The sequence below is a fragment of the Mauremys reevesii genome, linkage group 9, assembly GCF_016161935.1.
Source record: "Mauremys reevesii isolate NIE-2019 linkage group 9, ASM1616193v1, whole genome shotgun sequence".
NCBI classification, from domain to species: Eukaryota; Metazoa; Chordata; order Testudines; family Geoemydidae; genus Mauremys; species Mauremys reevesii.
The window spans coordinates 9,255,431-9,276,870 of NC_052631.1; the positions used below are offsets into that span (position 1 = coordinate 9,255,431).

At 44.7% G+C, this 21,440-nt stretch overlaps 1 long non-coding RNA gene across 2 annotated transcripts; it reads right to left on the minus strand.

Annotated features, from left to right (window-relative positions):
• Positions 1–1,581: 1,581 nt before the first annotated feature.
• LOC120371414 lies at positions 1,582–19,157 on the minus strand. Of its 2 annotated transcripts, XR_005584334.1 has the most exons (4): positions 19,004–19,157; positions 5,903–5,992; positions 2,732–2,839; positions 1,582–1,781 (listed from the first exon to the last, which is right to left on the minus strand). It is a non-coding gene; the product is annotated as an uncharacterized LOC120371414 (long non-coding RNA). The 2 variants fall into 2 exon arrangements; XR_005584333.1 differs by lacking the exon at positions 5,903–5,992.
• Positions 19,158–21,440: the final 2,283 nt, after the last annotated feature.

Sequence of the window (21,440 nt, forward strand, 5' to 3'; positions counted from 1 at the left end):
TCTGAAACTTGGCATGCAAGGATTCAGGCTGGGAGGGAGTTTGACTTGTGGTTTTACTTTTAAAAATTCTTTTAAATTAAAATCAAATTTGGTTTGACTTGGATGCTTGAACATTAAGGCACCCATCTTGCAATCAGATCTGTGTGAGACAACGCCTGTTCCCATGAGCAGCAAAGTGCAGAGCCAGGGCCTTTAAAGGAGTACCATAGAAATTCAAAGAGGCAAATTATGCCCTCATTTGCAATGGTGCAACAACTTCTAATGTAACCATGGGGAAAATGCGGCCAACTATATATATTCTTTTTTGGGGGATGCACTCAAAAGATGTACTTTTTTTTTTTAAAGTTATATCTTAATTGGCTATATGCCCCCTTTCCCCCCATGATGTAGACTAGGGCGACAGGGCGATGTAGGAGTTAGATAAAAGGACCAGGAGTCACTACACTTGAGTTCTTTCCCCAGCTTTTCCACAACTCACTGACGCTGGGCAATCACTTAACCTTCTCTGTGCCTCACTTGCAGCATCTTGGATGAAAAATGCTAAAATCATATAAGTATGTGACTTTTATTAGACTTTGTGAATTTGAACCAAGAATGAGTTTTGTTCAGCTCAAGCACCACTTGTCATATTCCCAGAGGCAGGGTATAATCTTGCTCCCTTTGGTTTCAGTAATAGTTGGCTTGAGCCCCAAATCATGTATTATTGTCCTCAATCCTGCAACCACCTATGCACATGCTTAACTTTATAGAATGAGGCGTCCTAATGATGGGGCTGCCAGCATATTACAGATGAGCACGTGCATATGTATTTCCAGAAACAGGGCTATCATTTGTTTTCGGCAACATCCAGAATCACAGTGTACCAGATGCTGATGTTTGTCACTTTGGTCCTTGGTGAAAAGTCACCACTTTTGCAAAGGATATAGTGCCGTTTTCTCACTGAAAAAACCATCACCCAAATTTGTGTTATTTACCTGTGCTTGTTTACTTTTAGGGGTGGGAAAAAGCTGAGGAAAAAATTGTTTTTCTGCAAAACCAGTGGAAAAAATGTGGTTTTTGCCAGTAAGAATTATTTTCACACATGGCTGTAGTGCAATAGCAAACAAGCCATCCCCATGGGCTGATATACAGAGGCATGACGGGACAGATATTTTGCCTTTGAATTCTGAATTGCTTTGCTCTTAAAGGCTGAAGTCAAACCCTTAATGTTAACAGAACATATTTTTTGGGTAGTTTAAGCCCAGTGTAAGTTATTTAAAGTCCTTTACACAAACTGTACAGTTTATTCTTTGGCTCGTGTCTCTTGGCATTTCTATTTGTGGTCAACTGAGCTGTATCTTTTTTGTGCTGAATCCTACACAAAAGGATAATACTCTTCCGTTTTGTCTGTTGACAAGATCTTCAAATCCTACTGCCCTTCTGACACATAATCGAAATTTAAGAGAGAATGTTTCTGTCTACTTTTTTTTTTTATGATATAAGGATTTAGCTAAGACTTTGACACCATGGAAACTAGGCACTAGGATATGATCCTGTTCCGTCTAAATATATCCCCCGACTTTCAATCACACTTGCCTCTTTTATATTTCATGAAACCTGCTCTTTAACTTCCTCCATCTGTGCAACTTTTTTGGCCAGCAGGATCACCTTGAGTCCATCCCATAGCTTTCATCACCAGCCATTATCACTTCAAGAGAAATTCACATATATGAATGTAGAGGAGGCAATCCAAGAAACCAGGCCCTTATGAAACTTTGATGTTGAATAGCATTAGGATAATTCTAAAAAAAAAATAAAAATTAAACATTAAATGCCTGGCAACTTTTCCCCTTCCCACTTCAGCATGAAATGCAGCTTTAATAGGAAAGCAACTGCTTTCTCCTTCCTGTCATAATGACAACTGGCTGTCCATCTTTCAGTCCATTAGTTTGATTACTGATCTTTCTCTGTTATACCATAGATTTTTATATTCCATAGAGAATTTGCTTATTATCTACTTCCTATGGTAGTTTGTTGCATTTGTGCTCTTTGTATACAATCATAACACTCATTTACACCTATTCTTTATCTCAAGGGCTAAAATGCCATCTGCGTCTCGTGTCGCCAATACTTCTCAGTCCTGCACTCAGTAAAAATTGTGCTTGAGTGAAGAGCTTTTGGAGGGGTGTGGGTGGAAAAATTACAGTGAAAAAAAATCTCATGTTAAAATTTAGTGTTAGATATCTAGTTTCTAGAAATGAAAATACTGGAACTGTTTCTTAACACTAACTTCATGTATGCGGTTAAGAGAAGGAGGAAGTTGGTCTGTGTTTTAATAGAACTGATGTACACACATGGCATGCAAAAATTAAGGCCAGAATTGTCAAGAAATGTAATGCAGTCACAGGGCAGAATTTTTGTTCAAATAAGTAAATTTGGTGTTCAGAATGGAGAATACAGCCTAGCCCTAATGAAGGGAAAAAAATTTTCTACCCTCAAAAATTCATTTCTCTCCCGGTAGGGGGTCAGTTTGCTATTTTTAAACAGCTTATTTTTATTTTTAAGTGCCAACATGTGTTATTTTGCCTGCACAAGACAACTGAGCTTAAAGCTTAATGAAGTAGGCAAGGCATTCAGGAGGGTTTGGAACTAATGTCTTGTATTTTTGAACCTGTCTGTTCTGCCAGTGACCCATATAGTGAGTAGCTGTGTCAGCTAATCACTTAGCTGGCCATTGCTGACAGACAAATACCTTGTGGTGAAGTCTGATGGAATTGTTACAAAAGCATCAACCTTTAGGAGGCCTGCACAATCTCCGAGAGTTGTAGGCATGCACACGTGCTTGTCATTTGGGGGAGATCTGCAGAGACAGGGAGGCATGCACCACCTCTGTAAGAACCAAAAAGACAACAACAAAAACCAAACACAACCAAAACAAAACACAAAAGACTTTGAATACATTCCTTAGAGAAAAGGCATTTGTTTACTTGGGCATTTTATTTTAATTCAGTGATGATAATTAACTGATTAATAATATCACAGTAATCAAAAGAGAGCATGTTTTCAAGAAGCATGCAACAATAGCTAGCCCCTTATATGGATTTAATTGTAAAAGCAAATAATTATATCCTTTTCAAGACTTAGAGAATTGCTTTCAACTGTAAACACAAACTACAGAAAAGAAAATTCTCCAACATAATACCAGTCTTTAGATGGCTACTTTCCCAAAAGCAGCTGTTGGGAGCTTTCTTTCAGGTGCATAATAAGCACCAGCCTGATCACAGAAATCAAAGATGCACAGAAAAGGCAAATGAGGCTCAATTCATGCCTGGCGTAACACCCTGCAATTACACTAGGGATGAATTTGGCCCAGATCATTTTTACTGAGGTGTCTTGCAACTGAAAGGTTGCACTTGCAGTGTTACAGATCTTGTGATATTTGGTTGTTCTCTTAAAGCTCCAGCTTCTGGAGTTATGTGAATATGTAAGAATTGCAGCTTTCATTAAAAAAAATGTTCCTAGCTCTCAGGGTTACAGAGAAAAGCTTGAGAATGTGACCCATTTAAACCCCAAAAGTTTGAAAACCAGAAAGCAAAGAAAAAAAAACCCAAATGTATTTTTTTAAGAAAAGTCTCATGAGTTTTAATCCAATCTCATGATTTGTTGGAAATAATGTACTTGCTAGCAATAGAAATTCTGCAGGCTTTGGAGCTACCGCCACCATTTGGCACAGCAGAACATGAATTTTAGCCCTCCATTTCACCTGCACCCCTGACCTGCAAGCTCAAGCCATATATTCCCTATGGCCACATGGAAAAAGCTGAATATATGGAAAGAGACAATCCACTGTGCATGCTCAGTGTATTGATTGTTGCTATCAGGATGGGGAGCAAAGAGAAGGGTTCTTCTGGGTTGATGATCACAACCCTCTGCCTTTGAAAAATCTTAAAAATAAGTGTTGATATAGGGGCTGGCATTTTTCTTTGCCTAGAAGGCCAATCAGGTAATGGCTACAAAACAGATCAATATATATATTTAGACTCAGACTCAGACTTTAAGGTCAGAAGGGACCATTATGATCACCTAGTCCGACCTCCTGCACAATGTAGGCCACAGACTCTCACCCATCTACTTCAATAACAAACCCCTAACCTATTTGTTTCTCCCAGCCAAGTATAAACTCTTGTCTTTGGATTCCAGCTATAAGCATCAGTTAGCTGGGACAATGTGTTTTAAAATTACATTCTCTCCAACACTGGGCTTATTAAATTGCGGTTCCTGGTACTTATTCCTGTGTGCCACCCACACCTCAACCTGCTGAGGCTCAGATGTAGGACATCATGCATGACAAAACCCCAAAAAGAGAAACACAGAACAATCATCTGTGGAAACTTAAGAACTATGGGACTCATTCCTTCAATGCAAGTAACATATTGTACCTCCAGTTTCATGAGTCTATTTCTGATGTAAATGATTTTCAAGCATTAAGAGGGAAGGGGATACCAAATCTGTATGGAACATAGGTAACTATGATGAATGACATCTCTCAACATGAGGGACATGGTCCTCCAACTACTCCTTAGTAGAACGGGTCAGGAATTTGAGAAAACAAACTTCTTTTGCTGAAAAATGTTGATCTGTCTGAACCAAAACTTTTTGTGGAAAAGGGTTGATTTCAACAAATTTCTTGACTCAAAACAATTTTGAAAGAACTTTCAAAATTGTTGACGTATCCCACTTCAACATTTTGGAAATGTCTTTTCATTTTACAATTTTTCTAAGGACCTGATCCAAATATTTTCGGATGTTTGCGATAAAGTCTCAAGTGTTGGCAGTACTGAAAGTACAACCCCTCAGTTGCAATACAGCCCAGTAAAAATGATCTGGGCCAAATTCATCCCTAATGCAACATCAGTGGCATTCCCCAGGGATGAGTTGAACCTTTTCTGTGCATTTTTGATTTCTGTGATCAGGCTGGTGCTTAATAGGCATCTGAAAGAAAGCTCCCAACAGCAGCTTTTGGGAAAGTAGCCATCTAAAGACTGGTGTTATATTAGAGAACTTTCTTTACACAACTTATATAGTTTGTGTATATAGCTGAAAGCAATTATCGTCAAGAATGAAGAACTGGATGATGCTGAAATGAAAAGGTTGCTGACTGAGCAGACCAAGAGGAGTATAAAAAAAAGTTTTCATTCTGATCTGAAATCTCGAATTTTCATGGGATGGAAAGGTCATTTCCTGCTCAGCTCTACTTTTTAGAGTACTTCGGCCATTATTTTCTTTTTTCTTCTTCCTAGGTCTGCTTTGGTCTCTCCTATACAGCACCCTTTTCTACAGATACGCTCCAGATCTTCATGCTGAGTTCTTTAGTTAGATGGGAGCCCAACCTAAACTCTAGATCTCCACCCTGGGAAAATGAGATCTAAGCTTTGCAGCTCAAGCCCATTTCATTATTATTTGCATTCTGGTAGTACCAAGGAGCTCCAGTCATGGATCAGAACCCCACTGTGCTAGGCCCTGTACAAACAGATGGGCCCCATCCAAAAGGCCTTCCAATCCAAGCAGCCCATCTATCTTCATTTCCTCCTCTTGGGCTGCTCAGGCACCCAACTCTTTTATTTCAGCGTTGCTCCATTCCCATTTCCTTTCTCTGTCCCCCTCCTACAACCCACTTGATATTCTCATTAAGGTCCTGATCCAGCTCCCAGGGAAATCAATAGAAAGGCTCCTACTGAAACCACTGGGAGCTGGATTGAGTTCTATGAGCCAGTAACATCCCATTTTAGAAGACAACAACACTGAATGTTGAAACACAGGCACATCCATAGCCTGCATTCAGATGCTTCAGTTGACACAGGCCTGCAGATATGAGTATTTGCGTGTGCCAAAAATATGGGTCTTGGGCAACGGGCCATTTCACCTTTGCTGTCTTGAACATCAAGCACTGAAAACCATTGCTTTGGCCTCTCCTGGATTTTTCCAGCTCCTGAAGCAGTCTCACCCAGAGTTACTGATAAAAGAATAATTTCATCAACATATGGTCAATCACAGCATCCAATCTCACCAGTGTGAAGCAGCCCCACAGTGAACACTAGCTTTTCTGTGTATGAGTGGAACAGGTGCAGCAGCAGAAAAATGCAACCTTGGTTAATTTCTTTTAACATCAAAGTCAAATGCTTCTTAAATTCTAACTGACACACTCCTCATTGCAGAGTTGGCTCTACAAGTTATGAGAAACAGGAGTGCAACTCTTAGCACAGAGTGAGAAAGACCTACCGACAAAATGGGAAAAAATAATAGACTCATAGACTTGAGGTCAAAAGGGACCATTATGGTCATCCAGTCTGACTTCCTGCACAATGCAGGCCACAGAATCTCACCCACCCACTCCTGGAACAAACCCCTAATCTATGTCTGAATTACTGAAGTCCTCAAATAATGGTTTAAAGACCTCAGGGTGCAGAGAATCCTCCAGCAAATGACCTGTGCCCCACGCTGCAGAGGAAGGCGAAAAACCTCCAGGGCTTCTGCCAATCTTCCCTGGAGGAAAATTCCTTCCCGACCCCAAATATGGTGGTGATCAGCTAAACCCTGAGCATGTGGGAAGACTCATCAGCCAGCACCCAGGAATTCTCTGCAGTAACTCAGATCCCACCCCATCTAACATCCCATCACAGACCATTGGGCATATTTACCTGCTAATAATCAAAGATCAATTAATTGCCAAAATTAGGTTATCTCATCATACCATCCCCTCCATAAACTTATCAAGCTTAGTCTTGAAGCCAGATATGTCTTTTGCCCCCACTACTCCCCTTGGAAGGCTGTTCCAGAACTTCACTCCTCTAATGGTTAGAAACCTTCGTCTAATTTCAAGTCTAAACTTCCTAGTGTCCAGTTTATATCCATTTGTTCTTGTGTCCACATTGGTACTAAGCTTAAATAATTCCTCTCCCTCCCTGAAATGTATCCCTCTGATATATTTATAAAGAGCAATCATATCTCCCCTCAGCCTTCTTTTGGTTAGGCTAAACAAGCCAAGCTCTTTGAGTCTCCTTTCATAAGACAGGTTTTCCATTCCTCGGATCATCCTAGTAGCCCTTCTCTGTACCTGTTCCAGTTCCAGTTTGAATTCATCCTTCTTAAACATGGGAGACCAGAACTGCACACAGTATTCCAGATGAGGTCTCACCAGTGCCTTGTATAATGGTACTAACTCCTCCTTATCTTTACTAAAAATACCTCGCCTGATGCATCCTAAAACCACATTATCTTTTTTAATGGCCATATCACATTGGTGGCTCATACTCATCCTGTGATCAACCAATACTCCAAGGTCCTTCTCCTCCTCTGTTACTTCCAACTGATGTGTCCCCAATTTATAACCAAAATTCTTGTTATTAATCCCTAAATGCATGACCTTGCACTTTTCACTATTCAATTTCATCCTATTACTATTATTCCAGTTTACAAGGTCTCCACTCTCATAACCTTATTGATCATTTTGTGTATAATCAAAATGTGTTTCTTTCCCTTAGCCTTTTTGTTGTACTGATTTTCAAAGAACCATGGTTATTCCATACTATTAACCGTTATGCTAAATTATTGTTATTACAGTAATACCTTGAGGGCCTAACCAAGACTCCATTATGCAAGGCACTGCACAAACAGAGCAAGAGACAGTTCTTTCCCCAAATTGTTTATAAAGTAAATAGACAGGACACAATGGATAAGAGAGGAAACCAGAGACAGGAAATGACTTGTCCAAGGCCTGGTCTACACTAGGGTTTATATGTCTTTAGCAGCGCGTAATTATTTTTAACTGCAACCGCACACCAGGATGAGGCTGCTTAACCCTAGAGGGCTCTTTAGTGAATTCGGTCTCCCACCCCGCCGAGGGAGACGAGGGGGCTTAAATTAAGTCGAATGGGGCTGGCTATGGAGGGAATCATGGGAATTAGCAAACGCTCAATCAGGAGCTATCCACAGTGTACACCACTGGCGTGGGCCTCAGGAGCTCTGGAGCAGAGATTCTGAGATCCAGCCAGACAAAGCCCAGGAAAAATTGAATTCCTTTTTTTTCTGTGGGGCTTTTGATCTTCATTTGATCTCAATTCCTGGAGCAGCATCGGCAGCAGCGCAGCATGCAGAGCAGCAGAGCAGAGAGCAGAGTCAGAAGAAGAGAGGGAGGAGAAGAGGACACAGGGGACTGAGACTGAAGTCTGGGATCTGATCGCTGTGTGGGGCGCTGAGTCCTGTGCTTTCTGCTGCGAAAAAAAAAAAAGAGAAAGACCTACAAAGAGGTCTCACCAAGCTCAGTGCACTCAGAGGGAGCCGGGATGCAGCAAAATGAGCCACCTGAAAAAAGACAAACCTGAAAAAAAAAAAAAAAAAAAAAGCCAAGCGGGGCCCTCCAAGCCCAGCCCCAGCCATGCCTCTGCTCGGCCTTGCATCTGCCACTGGTGGTGGGTCTGCCACCACTGCACCAGTGACCGTGGACTCTGAGGATGGGATGGTGTCGGCGGGCAGAAGCGGCGGATGTGAAGATGGGGAAGAAGAGGAAGGAGGGGAGAAGGAGGAGGAGGGCGCGCGACAGTGCTTAGCCCCAACCAGGCCCCCCCCCACCAGGATCTCTTCATCAGCAGATCCCTCCTATCCTCTCACCTCCTCCTGACTCCCGGGATCTGGAAGAATCAGTCGGTAACAAAATCAACAAAACATAAAAAAACAGGAAAAAAATTATAAAAAAAAAAAATAAGAAAAAAGAGATAAGAAAGTATATAAGATCAGACAGGGATCCAAAAATCCTCTTTCTCCAGAGGAGGAAAGAAGTCCTCGAAAACTCGAATGGAGGGTGGGAGGGGAGAGAGTAGGGTTCCATCCATGGTACAGTGGGAGCATTGCAGGCCAGCCTGGCATCAGCATGGAGCATTGCCTCTGGGAGCATGGCAGCATGGGGCCATGGTGTGCAGGGATTCAGGGTGGCTCGCTGCTCCGGCTCTCTCCTCTCTGTCTCTCCTCCTCTCGCGCCTCAGGTGATCTCGCTCGGCGACTGCTGCTTCTGCTGGGGATTGCACTTGACTTTTCTTTGTTTTGCAGTTGATGCGTTTTTGCATAACAATGGTCAGGGCAGCAAGAGGAGGAAGGGCAGCAGGGGGACAGGGAGGAGAGGAGAGCAGCGGAGGGATCAGCGGAGGAGAGCTGGAACAGGCCGGAGACTGGCAGGAGGCAGATCTTCCTGAGCAGGGCCTGGCAGCTAGCCACGGATTCTGCTGTCCTGCCTCCTGTTCACTGCTGTTCTGCTGTGGCTGCTGCTCTGATCTGCGAGCCAATGTCCTGAAATCACCCAGGCAATGCGAAAGAACTGTCTTGTCTGCAGAAAGTGAGAACTTGTGAAATAGAGAGATTCTCAGTGAACCACTTGATGACTTTGTTCAGTGTTTCGATTGTTCTGCTGGTTTTAGCCTGTCTTTTTCCTCTCACACATGCCATCCTGCTTTTTTTTGCCGCCCGGCATCCCCTCCCCAGAGGCTGGCGCCCGCAGCCCTGAAAATCGAGATGCAGCAGGGCAGGATGGCTGAACTGATGGCAGGAGCAGAGACCTGGCAGCAAGGCGAGCCAGTCCAGAGCGGAGCAGCAGCGGCAGAGCAGAGGACAGCGACAGAGCGAGCAGCGGCGGCCAGGACCAGCAGGCGACAGGACGCACAGGCGGGCACTGCAAGCGGAGCACTGACTCGCGCTCGAGCGGAGGTGGGACGGATGTCGGCGGCACACCCCGCTTCTGCCTGCCCCTCCTGTCCCCCCACCCCCACCCTCCCACCCCCACCCCCCTGCACCCACCAACCCCCACCACCACCAAAGCAAAGTCCCAAAACCCAAACAAGCTCCCACTCCTAGGGTCCTTCAAAACTCAAACAACACCCATTCCCTCAAGTCCTTCCATGCTTCAAAAACCCTGATTTTCCCTAAAAAAATGAGAATTGCTTCCTTCCTGTTCTGTGGTTGTTTAAAAATCCCCCTTTTTCATGTTTGTTGTGTTGTTGAGTTTTTTGTGTGAAGGGTTTGTGAAGTGTTAAGGGGTTAGTTAGGAGAGTTTAGAAGGAGCACAGGACAGGACATAGTAGCAGGCACAAAGACAGGGACAGTCACCACAGGTCACACAACTGGGAGGTGTCACACACCCCCAGGTCAAGGTCAGAGGTGTATGCTGCACTGGGTGTCACTGTGCTGCCCCTGCCCTGCCCCAGGAGCTGCTGCAAGGCAGGCCCTGCCCCCCTGCTGCCCCCCAACCCTTCCAGACACCCCCCCCCATGCCTCACACCCTCCCCCCCACCCACCTCACCCCCTTCCCCCTCCCCCCCCCCCTCCCCTCCCCCCACCTTCCCCCTTCCCCTTCCCCTGTCCTCCCCCCCCACCGCCCACCTTCCTGTACCCCTGTGAGAGCCTGTAGCTTGTCACAGTCTGTGTACCTGTGAGTCCCATTTACTCTGTCTGTGTGTAAATCCTTGTTTTGTACTGAATTTGAAACTGTTTGATGAAGTTTTTAAATGAATTTAAAAACCAATTTAAAAGTTTGGCAAAAACAATAATTTTAAAGAAAATAGTAAAGGAAACAAAAACCGTTCAATAAAAAAAACAAGTAACTGGGACGGCAACAGGAACTGTGTAAAGAAGAGTCAATATAGAACTAAAAGCCTCACCTCTCTTTCTCTCTGAAACTGGACTGCAGGATCTTCCACTTTACCTCTTCTCCTGAGGAGCACAGCTTTTGGCGCCTCCCGGCAGCACAGCAGCCAGGCTGGCCTCTCTTCACAGCAGCCAGCCCCCTGGCGGCAGCAGCAGCCACAAAATTCGCATTTGGTCCGCCACAGCAGCATAACAATACCCCCTCCTCCTCCATAATCGAGCAGCAAGCAAGCTCAAATCCCAATCTGATATTGGGCACGGCTCCACAGATGCTCCACCACCACAAGTCACTAGCCACTTGGCCTCCTCCTTGTCACACTGCTCCCACATTCTGTAGCCAGGGGTTGAGCAGGGGTAGGCATGGCTGGGGGGGTGGGGCTGGGGGTAGGGTCGGATGAAGAGCAGCATCGTAGGGCCCAGGCTGGGACCTGGGTTCCTGCAGGCATATCTACAAAGGCTGCGTCCCTTGAACGGCGTAAACACCCTGAAAACCCACCGTTGGTCAACCAGTGGTTGCAGCCACCCTGAGTAAGTAGCCCAGGCACCATGTGAAAAGCACCTACGCGATGGGTGAACCTTGGAATCCCATGTCACCATATTGTGGGCCACACCCAGTTTGGCCGCACCGCGGGTTGGGAGCCATCCTGATGGGCGGTGGGCTTTGGCAGGTTATGTTTCCCAGGTCCATGCCCAGCATTCGGTGATGTCCTGCGTGGCACGCATCTCCACAGCAACCCGCACGATGAGGTCACTCGCTGCGAGCCAGTGGCCTGGTCCTCGCGGCAGCTGTCACTACCCACGAGAGCAGTCGGTGGCTGTCTGGCCGGTCCGTGGGTGTCAGGGCTACTCCTGCGCGGCTGCAGGAGGCAGTCTAGGGCGCGACCCGCCTGCACACTCTTCACTGATGCAGAGTCCAGAAGTCCACACAGTTCTTGCAGCCACCCAGCAGCATCCACGCAGTCCAGCAGTGTCCCCCCTTTCCCCAGACACGCAGCCATATCACCACCGTGCAGCGTTGCCTGCCATGAACCCACGGAGCCAGTCCATGTTGCTGCGTGCCCCCACCCCACACATAGATCTCCACCTCATGTCCCCCCGTGCTGAGGCGAGGGCCTCCAGCGGCCGCCCACTTGTGCTGGGGAAGTGCTGGGCCTGACACTCCATGGATTTGACCAGCGCGGAGCACGTGAAGGCGATGGCGATAAAGAGGCTCCATGCTCCAGTGCAGCGAAGATGCTGTCACTGACCAGAAAGAAGTTGATGCTCAGCTTTCCGCCGCATTCCGGGGCTGAACGGGCAATGGGCGGAATGGCGACAGACTGCCCCCCAATTTCGCGGGCTCCGGGAGTGCTTTTCCCTGACGCGGGTGAGGCTGGTTGAGCCGCAGAAGCGGAGGCCCCGGGGGGCAGGCTGAATGGCGACAGCTAGCACAGGGGGGACCCGACGAACGCCCCCTGGAGAGCAGCTGGCTGGTGCCCTCCAATGTTGTCCAATGTATTTGTGTGGACTGGAAAATCGACAAATTCGAAGTGGAATTAGTGTGGAACTACTGGATACACTAATTTGACCCCAAGATCAAACAGCAAGTCCATGGCAGAGCCCAGTGCTCTGTACAGTTGACCACACTTTCCTCAAAAGATTCTTTAGGGAAAAACTCTTAGACAAGTTACCCAACAATGCAATAAGTAGAAGAAATATCCAAGCCCTGAATCTCCCCCCTCAGTATCCCACAGTTTATAATCCAAGATCCGTACAAGAAGAAACTGTAAGAATGTGTGACTCAACTCAAACAGCAACGTGACGAGAGCTGGGTGAAGTTTTTCAAAGAAATAGTTTATTCACGAAAGGGGAAAAAATGCAATTTTGATCAACTTGAAACTATTTGCAAATTTGACATGAATCACTCCAGCCATTTACAAGATGGGGCTTGGGGAAAGGGAAGGAGGCTGTGGTGATGCCACTACATTCCCTTTTTATAACCTTTAGCCCAGTGGTTAGAGCAATCACCTGAGATCTGGTAGACCCAGGTACAAATCCCCACTCTGGAACAACTATAAAACCCTGACCTTTTTGATTCACCAAAAATTCTGAAAATTTTCAGATTCAGTTTGACCTGAAAATGTTTATTTTGCTTTTTCAGAGCTGCCACTGAGCTTAAACATAAAACTTATTCACCAGGTTCTACCTCTGACTTATCATAATATAATTGTTTAACTTTGCTTTCACTGAAGACACTTATAATGGAGGTTAATGTATTTGTGTTCTGGGTAGAGTTTGGTATGTTATAAATAGGAGAGGAGATAGGGAGTGATGGGCGAGCGCACGCTACAGAAAGTGCCATTAGGTCGCAGTGTTTATTCCATGGGCAGAAGCTGTCAGTGCTTCTAGTGGTCACTTAGGACTGAAATCCAAGGTCTTGTTGATTTCAGCTGAATGCATTTGCTGAGCACTGGATGACATTTACCGACATAGGCAGCCTCTAGGATTTCAACAGAAGCTAATCTACCATCCTCCAACATCTATCATTTCAAATGACCCAAACTAAAGAGCAGCATGCATACCCCATGTACTCTGACACTCAGTGGGGCATCAGATGGCAAGTAAGCCTCTTCATCCCTGTGCATTTTATCTAGTAAGAGGAGAGGGTGACCAGCACTCTGCACACATTGTCAAACAAAGAAAACATGGAGCATGACAAGCACAACCACAGAAATCCCCCGCTCGCTAGCAGTCAAGTCTGGACTTGAAAAATAAAGACGGGGAAAGAAAAAAATGTCAGTGATGCTTAAGAAAACACATTTGGAATGGGGCTTAGCTGCCAAGATTGCTCTGGGTGTCAAGCTGGTTTTTATTTTTTTTGTCATGTTAGCAAACTGTTGATGGCTGTGGGCACGGAGGCCTAATGACAGGAGACTAACAGGAAGCAGACGAGATGCAAAAGGATATTTGGGGCGGGGGGTGTCACTTAGTGATGGAGAGCATGTAAAGGAATCTGCATCTTATTTGTCCCTTTTGTTCTCCTGCCATGCTTGACTGGCAAGTCCTGTCGCACTAAGATTGCAGGTTGCAGATATCCTAAATCAAAACCAAGACACCCCATGCAGACCGACATGCTTTCGGGGATACAGTAGTTCAACATCAGGATGGCAAAAAGTGATGGAGTCTAAAAATAATGTAAGTTTTGGAGAGGTGTCTTGCATAATGCAATAGATATATTCCTTTAACAAGACACACAAGTCAAACGTAGTCATAAAACACCACCTCTGTCCTGTATACCATTTTTCCATCTTTGATCTCAGAGAACCTCACAAAGGAGGCAAGTATCATCCCCATTTTATGGATAGGGAAATTGAGGCACAGAGAATGCAATTTACTTGCCCAAGGTCACCCAGCAGTCCAATGGGAGAGCAGGGAATTGAACAAAGGCCTCCTAAATCCCTGTCTAGTGCCTGATCCACTGAGCTACTGCAACATGTCTGGACCCCTCTAGAAACATCACTCTTACCAATATGTTGCATATCTTTACCATGAGGGCAGAACTCAGAAGGAGAAAGATATCAGGGCACTTAATCAAACATTAGTTGTCATTCCTGTAGGAACAATTCCTTCCTGATTCCTGCGGGGGATCAATTTACATTCTGAGCTAGGAGATTAGATTGATTACCTTTATGTAAGCCAAGATACAATATGAAATCATATTTACCACTTTTGACACAATGTCCTTCTGCAGCAGTGAATTCCACAGACTGACTACATACTGAAATATTTCTTTTCATTGGTTACAATTTTCCTGGCCATTAGTTCTGCCTTCTACAACAACGAGTATTTATTTTAAGATATAGGCACCCTGGAAAAACTTGAGCTCTCCCCAGCCACGCAAGCCAGGGGCAACAAAGGGTTAACAAACTTCAGGCTATTACAACCCAAGATGGAGGGAGCAAATTCCAGAAGGAGCAGAGCTCTAAATGGCGAATAACCCTGCCAAAAGCCCCCTTGTCTTTTATACCATTGAGGGTATAGCAGAGTGCCTATGCTGACCACAACTGTATGGGAATAGAAATAGGTACGTCCCAGGCCTTTTAGGGATATAGAAGTCAAAACCGACACCTTAGAATAAACCAGAAAAATAGACAGCCAGTGTAGATGATGCATCACCAGTGCACTGAACAAACCCTGCTTAACAAGTCTGGCGAACATTACACCAGCTGCAGTTTCTGGATGGATTTAAAATGTATATGAGAATAAAATCTCAGGAAACAGATTGGATCCTGATGGGTAGATAGCAGGTTTCCTTCCCAGGTTGTCACCAAGATGATGTACCCACGACAGAGTCAGAGTCATATGTATGAACAGTAAATAAGGTCAAAAGGGCAGATGTTTACCCTTAGGTGTCTTGTGTAAATTTACGGTGAGCTAAGCAGGAAAGGTGGCCTCAGGTGAATGATAATCCAGGCCAAAAGCAGAAAATCGTGGGATTAAAAGTGGGTGGTCAAACCACTCATTCGACATCCGGGAAAAAAAAGATACTTTCTGGTGGATGGCAAGCAGGTCTGCAGGGAACAAAGAAGTCTTTTTCTCTCTCTCACACAGTCTGCTAGGGACTAGACACATCTGTCTCTCCTCTCCTCCCCCCTCGATCCCTCCCTCCCTAGGGATCTTTTTGGGATTCAAGGAATATGTGTGTGTGTGTTTATAGAATAGCTCCATTCAATTAAGCCCCAGAGTACAGTAGCTTTATATCAGAGGCAACCTAGAGAGAGAGCTCCGTGGAAGTGAGGGTACCTGGTAATGATAACAACCGTGCACTGGTTGTAAGTGTCATCACCTCTTATTCTTAATCAAAAGGCTTCCAATCCCTTCTCAACACATGTACTCCGAAATGAAGGGACTGCTGGAGAATCATTTGAATGTGGCAGCCCTAGATAATGATGAAATGAATAAAAGGCTGACTGTTTTATTTGGGTGAGGAGGCATTCAGTGCTCCTCTCATGAAAAGGTAGTGGTTTAATGGCACTCAGGGAGAAGGCCTTCTAGTTATCCACATGCTGCTGTCATTGCTGTGCTAATAGCTACAATATGGGCTTTCCCAGTCTGATGGGGTGAAAGGATGTGGTTTCATAAGTCTCTGCACTTCTAGGGCAAAGCCCTCAGAAACAGAGCTGAGCCTGAATAAAGGGCTTTGCTTTGAGGAAAATGCTCTGAAAGATAGGAGGGCTGAGGACAGGAATCTTCAGCCCCAACAAGTGATTCAAAGTGATCAAACCCACATAACCAGCTATGGCAGGCTGTGTAGGCATGATATATTGGCACCCATGCCCTCCTCATGCCCGCTCCTTCCCCGAGAGTAGAAACAACAGGGAAGCCTGTGGTGGGGAGGCCACCACTTAGGGCTGTGCAGTGTCCACTTCTGTGGACCCTTCCTAGTGCAGTAGAAGTGAGTGATTTCCATGGCGTGTGGGCCTTACACAGGCATGTAGGGGCATCTTATCTCTAGTGAAGGGGGGCACTCACCGCTGTAGCGCCTCCTCATGACTTGGCATGGTGTAGCAGTCCTGTCCCTCTCTGGCACCCCTTCATGATCGCTGTTCTGGTCCTCCAGTGGTCCACCTCTTCCAATGACTCAACCCTCTGGTCAGATCATGATTTATGTCCACCTCTTCTGGGATAACAGTCCAACAAGCCAGAGTCCAAGACCCTGGATTAGGTCTTTGGCTTCAACTCTGGGCCCTCACCCCCTTTCTCCCTGGGTTTCACTCGTCCTTATCCCCATCTCAGGGGCTTCAAGCAACCTTCTTCAGTGCCGAGTAGAGGAACCTGAGCCCTCCCACTACACCAGGTTCTAGCCAAAGGTCCCTATAACCGGCAGCCAAGGACTGGGGCTTCATCCAGTTCCTTGCTGCTGTCTTCCTGGGCTTCTTCCTGCTCAGCCTATCTGGCCTTCTCCCCAGCAGACTCTCTAGGCTCACTCTTGAGGACTTCAGTAACTATTACAGGAGTAAGTGGGTGAGGTTCTGTGGCCCGTGATGTGTAGGAGGTCAGACTAGATGGTCCCTTATGGCCCTAAAGTCTATGAGTAGAGTCTATGAGTAAATCCTCTCAAGGCTGGGACTCTCAAGGCCTTCCCTTAGAAGCCCCTAACAAACCCACACCAAAGGCACAAACTCAAATCAACTTCCACCTTCCTTGGGCTTGGCCTCATAAACCCCCTTGCTGTGCTTCCACTGAGCACCTCCCAGGGCTCTCTCCCTGGAAGTCCTTATCATGCCCTTTAATCGTGAATACCAGTGGCGCCAGCTCCACTCCCAGTGGCGGCTTCATCTCTCTCCTGGTCTCCTAATGGACAACTCATGGCATACCTAGACAACAGCTTACTGTTAACACATATCCTTGAATATTTCTCCCCATTCACATTTGTCTCAGGGCTAAATTTTATTTTGGACCAGAGGTGAAGTCAATCCCAAGCCCTACAGATTCCTTTCCTTAATAATTATTTGCAGACATGCTGACAGCTCAGTCTTCCTTTCTAGTATCTTAAAAATCACCATGCATAGTATATAATTTTGTAGTGCCAGAAGTTGACAGTGGTAACTCACAGTCCTCTTTTCTGGGATGTCAAGAACCTCTGCTTTAATAACCTGGCCATTTGTTACCATACCTGTTCCATTCAGTGAACACTGAAGCCATGTCAGACCAAATGAAAAGTAATTAGGGAGTTTAAAAAATGCCTTATGCCACAAGAAGAAATTCAAAAAGGTAAGGGGCTATTTCAATGAATATAAAAGCTGTTTGAAAAATGGTGGTGGTAGGGGAGGGGGATAATTGTCAGTTTTCTTCATCTTTTCTGTCAAAACTTGAAATTTTGATGAAGATTTTCACTGGAATTTGGAAGTTTGAAACCAGCTCTGGTGAACACCTGATAAAAGAAACGAGTGGGTAAAAAACCCATTTCCCCTCATATCTAAGGGTACATCTACACTACCTGCCAGATCGGCGGGTAGCAGTCAATCTATCGGGGATCGATTTATCGAGGGTAGTATAGACTCAATAAATTGATCCCCAATCGCTCTCCCGTCGACTGCTGAACTCCAGCAGTGTGAGAGGTGGAAGCAAAGTCGACGGGGGAGCCGCGGCTGTTGATCCAGTGCTGCGAGGACACGAAGTAAGTAATTTTAATTCGATCTAAGATACGTTGACTTCAGCTACGCTATTCTCATAGCTGAAGTTGCGTATCTTAGGTCGATTCCCCCTCCCCCAGTGTAGACCAGGCCTAAGGCATATCCCAGGCAGAAAACCACCCTTTTTTCAATGCTAGTTAAGGTTCTTACATTCTGCTATTGTAACATTTTTCCTCAGATGCTGAAAAGCTAGCAAACACATGGTTAAGGTCAAACCCTCCACTTCCATTTCTCAGGCTCTACCTACATCAATATAAGACTTATCAACTCTTACTTATTACTGTCATGCTTCCACAACACATTGCTAACACCCAAAGCTGCGTAAACTGCCATGCAGCCTTGTCTCTACCACACACACAAGAACAAGGTATGTGAGAAGTGTTTTTTTTTAAACTCATAAAGCCCATAAGAAAATTATATCTTCTAAAAGGAGCTGTACTTTTAACATAGGTTAACCAACAAATATCAAATCTCCACAAAATCCTCCACATTAAAACACCTCATACCACAGTTTCTGCAGCAAGCAAAATGAAAGAGTTAAAGATTTAAAGGCAAAGTACATGGAATCAATATATTTCCTCACAGTTATATAGCCATCCATTGCTGGCTTAACTCCACTGCCTTCAATTTGACCCACTATGTCCATGAGTGTCATCATGCATGCAAAGCTACAGAAGGACCAGGATATTATCAATGCCACTATTAATTGAACATGACAAGGTTTGGGATGAAGTGGCCAGTGGTGATATAAAAAGCCAAGGACATTATGAGGAGAGTTTAATTGTATGATGACCCTGGTTGAAATAAATACCTAATAAAAGAACAGATTAGTTAGAAGAATGAACTTGCCTGGAAAATGCAATTCATAAAACCTAACTGGACAGAAGAGCAGATCAGATATGTGCACTCTTTCTCCTGTTCACCAAACCAAAATATATTGCATAGCAGAGTCTCTTTCCCAATGAGCTACAATTAACAATAATAATTATAAGGAATCATCACAGATTTGGGGGAATCATAATCTATTTCCGAAATCTGTTCATGGTGGAAAGAACCCAAGCAGTGGCCAAAATAGAGGGGGACAAAATTATGAACCAAGTTACAATTTCTTTCCTTATATCAAGCTGGGTGAATCATCTATCCCTTATCACTCTTGCTACCTGAACTGGCTTCCCTGGAGGTAATCCTTCCGGTCTGTGACTGACGAGAGGTGCTGCTGGGCTGACAGAATACCTTTCATCTGTTTTTCCTCTTCCTCCTGTTGTCTTTGCTCTCTTCTTTCTCACTATTCCATCTGGTGCACCTTGATGAACTGGGAGGAACTCCACCTGTAAGTTAGCAAGCACAATAAGCCTCATTCTTGATTGCTCTGTATCTTGTGCAGTCATTTACAGCAGATCAGAACTGTAGCATTTTTTTTACCCACTTTGCAGTGGTGTAAATGACTGCACAAGTCAGAGAGCAATGGAGAATCAGGCCCTATCTACACCCGAATTTAAACCTGTGCAAACCCCTGAATGGACCCTCTTATGTTGTTTTGAGTAACTTACTTTGGCTCAGCTTACACCTGTTCCTAATCAATTTAATCTAAATCAGAATAAGCCTGATTTAAGACAAAATACGTGTCCACACAGACTTTTGCACCAATTTAATGAAACCAATTTAAGATAAGGAGTTAAGTTCAACCATTACAATTCTGCATGTAAAATAGCCCTAACCATAGGCACAGGAGAGAATCCTGAAGTCCCAGATCCTCAAAGGTATTTAGGCCCCTATTTACTGGCCCTCAGTAAACCTCAAACACTGCAGGCCTTGAGTCCACTAGCAAAAAAGGTAAAGCTAACATGTAGTAACTAACATCCTACTGAGGACAAGGCCGTTGTAGGTTTAGCTAGAATTTACCTCGGCCTTCTAACCTTTTTTCCTAGTGTGGACATGCTCACAGACTCATGGGGTAGGTCTATGCTAAAATGTAAACCCAGGATTATTAGAACTTGAGTTAGCAGACCCTAGGTCTCGAGCACTTAGGGCTATTTGTAACCCCAGATTCAAAGTTGTTGAATCCTGGATCCCAACCTGGAGCTCCAGCGTCTATACTCTATTATGTGGGTCCGAGTCCAAGCACCCTTATCCAGACTTCCTAGTACCCTCCCAAAATGTGGCCACTCTAGCCCTTTGTTTGTGATGCAGTGTGGGAAAACATAACTGTCCAGAAGACAAAGAAAGTTGGTCCATGGGATTGTGGGATACTTTAGGCAGACTCCTAAAGCAGAAGTCCCGTGGGGCTGCATCTACATTGCAAAGCAATAGGGCTTGAACCTTCTTGGCTTGAGTCAAACTTGGACTCTTCATCCCCAGGGGGTCCTAGGACCCTGGGCCCGAGCCCTGGCTTAGCACAATTCATGTGTAGATAGAAGGGAGCTTAGGTTTGAACCTGAGTGTGAACTCTGCACTTACATTGCAATGTAGACATACCTAGAGAGACTAGACAACAGACAAGAACAGAATGTGGTCCACAGTCTGTCAAGCACTCTGAGATCCTTCTGCATGAAAGCATAGATAAGAATTATTGCTCTTGGTTAAGAAGCACTCTAGTTAAGTGTGAATTGCTTTATCTGTACATTATTGAGCAGACTGCTTACCTGTGGCTTACAAAGTGCCCTATTTAATTATGTTGCTTTACCTAAGAGTTAATGAGTAACTCATTTAACTGCAGCCCTTCCTTACCTGTGAGTTAATAAGAGCCTTGTCGCATTTAGTGCTAACCAAGCTGAGTGCAGTGCACTAGGCCCATGCAGATTTCAGTAGCTATGGCTTGATGGGGATGGAAAAGGGAACTTTGGGCCTTTGAGCAAACTGAGGCTTTAATATAATTCCCTCATGTTCTCTTTCCTGTAGACTTCTTCATGTTCCCTTTCCCCAACTCAGATGTTCCAGATATTTGGCTATTTTACTCCCATGTACAATAAACTAGTATACAAGCATGACCAGACCAATCACCATAGAAATTACTGGCATGCCTAAATTTGGGAGAAAAAGGAAACCCCAGGTGATAAGCAAATTAGGCCTCACCACAACTTTCAGAGACGAGCTTAACCTTCTGCTGTTTCCAAATAGGCCTGATCCTGCTTTACCAGACAACACTGATTCGGAGAAAGACTTGACATGAAAGTGCCAGGTGTTTTTATAAAAAGCATCTTTTTGCTCCATTTTGGGAAAGCATTTCACAGGCAATCTGTAACTTGAGCTGAAAGTCACATTCATGTTAATATTACAGCTTGATCTGTAAAAATATGCACCAATCCATTGCTTTTGACTCATGTACATTAAAAGCATGTACCAAACTTATCAGTGAACAATGGAATTATTATGGCTGTTGACTCCTTCACCATGGCAGCAGAGTTACAAATATAATACTCAGTATTATGCCTGGTCTTGTACCAGTATAACTATGTCAGTTAGGGGTGTGACTTTTTTTTTTTTTTTTTAGAGTGAAACAGTTTTGCTGGTGCAACCGTAAGTGTGGATGCAGTTATACTTGTATATAGGTGCTTTATATCAGTATAGCTTATTCCCCTTTCCACACTAGTTGTACTC